General features: G+C 73.6%; 1 protein-coding gene across 2 annotated transcripts in view; it reads left to right on the top strand.

Annotated features, from left to right (window-relative positions):
* The first annotated feature begins 445 nt into the window (after window positions 1–445).
* The window catches only part of CORO1C (coronin, actin binding protein, 1C), a 100,854-nt gene continuing 99,997 nt past the window's right edge, over window positions 446–1,302 (top strand). Inside the window, exon 1 of one of the 2 annotated variants that reach the window (XM_012657601.1) lies at window positions 446–605. The gene's annotated coding sequence lies outside the window, so the exon portion shown is untranslated. The remainder of the gene's footprint in view (window positions 606–1,302) is intronic. The other variant, XM_012657603.1, reaches the window with a different exon arrangement.

Below are 1,302 nucleotides of genomic sequence, written 5' to 3'. Positions count from 1 at the left end.
GGGCCAGTTCTGAAGCGGAATTGGGCGGGGAGCTGCGCTCAGGGAGCTGGGAGGCGGGCTTCAGGGCTTGGGTGGGCGGTGGGCGGTGGACTCAGGGGAACCGATGTTCCGGTTTTAAGGGGCTCGGGGGAATCTTTGCGGAGCCAGGGGCTGTGGCTCGCCGAGCCAAGCGGGTCAGTGGGCGGAGCTCTAAGAACCCCGCTCCAAGTTCTAAGCTGCGGTGGGCGTTGCCGGAGACTCCTCTGGGCGTGGCTGTCTGGCCACTCAGGGCGGGCTCTGTGGCACCGCCCTCCTCCTTGGCCCACCTGCATCCCTCGGCGCGACCAGAGGGGCGCTAGGGAGGGCGAGGCGTGGAGCGTCGAGTGGGAAGCGGGCTTCCCCTCCCGGAAGTGGGCGTGGAGCACCGTGGCCCGGCGCCCCTGGTTGGGCGCGGCGCGGCGCGGGGGCGGGGCCTGCACGAGGCGGCGGGGCGGGGGCGGCTGCCCGCGCCCCTCCCCCGCGCGGCGCCCAGTGCCAGGCGGGAGGCGGCAGCGGTTGGAGGTTTCACCCGGCTTTGCAGCGGGGACATTGGCGGCGGCGGCGGCGCCTCAGGCACCTCGGCCCTGGTGAGCCGCGCGCGCTCGGTGGGGCCGCTCGAGAGCGAGCCGGGCGGGCGGACCTGTCCTCTCAGCATGTGCCAGCGCCGGCTGACAGGAGCCGGCGGGGCGAGAGGCAGGGCCGGGTAGGGGGAGAGGGCTGGGGTAGGCGCGCGGGGCGCGGATCCCCGGGCCGGTGTGCAGGGGCTAGGGTTGCGGGCTGCTGCCGGAGGCGCGGAGTCTCGTGGGTAGGGGAGCTGGGGACAGAACCAGGTGGCCTGGGGAGAGTGAAGCGGGGTCCCCGTGGGGCGGAGGCTGCCCAAGGGAGGGTTTGGGAGGTGCGGACCCCTCCTGGCCGAGTGAGGAGTCGCGGGGAACGCGGCTGCCCAAGGAAGGTTTTTTAGGGACCAGAGACCGCCTGGTTGGGTGAGAAGAGGCTACTCGAGTCTGGGGCGCAGACCTCGGGGGCGCCAGGCCTGGGGGCGGGGTTTGAGTCGCCCTAGGGAGCGAGTGGGTGAGGGGTGGGCAGGGGCCGGGCTCACGTGGGGCCGGGGCGAGCTGGGCCCTGCGTTGGGAGGGGCGAGGGCGGCCGCCTGGCGTAGGGGTTGCCTGGCTTTGGGTGCGAGGCCGGCTCTGGGCCCTGAAGGTCTAGGTTGGGGGCCAGGCAGGGCGGGGCAGGGCTGGAGCTGGAGTAATGTGGGTGGGGGCGGCCTGGGAAGAGGCTGAG

This window comes from Propithecus coquereli, unplaced genomic scaffold (assembly GCF_000956105.1).
Source record: "Propithecus coquereli isolate 6110/MARCELLA unplaced genomic scaffold, Pcoq_1.0 Scaffold552, whole genome shotgun sequence".
Taxonomy (NCBI): domain Eukaryota; kingdom Metazoa; phylum Chordata; class Mammalia; order Primates; family Indriidae; genus Propithecus; species Propithecus coquereli.
The sequence above is the reverse complement of the archived record's forward strand: the minus strand, read 5'-3'. Positions and strand labels throughout refer to the sequence as shown.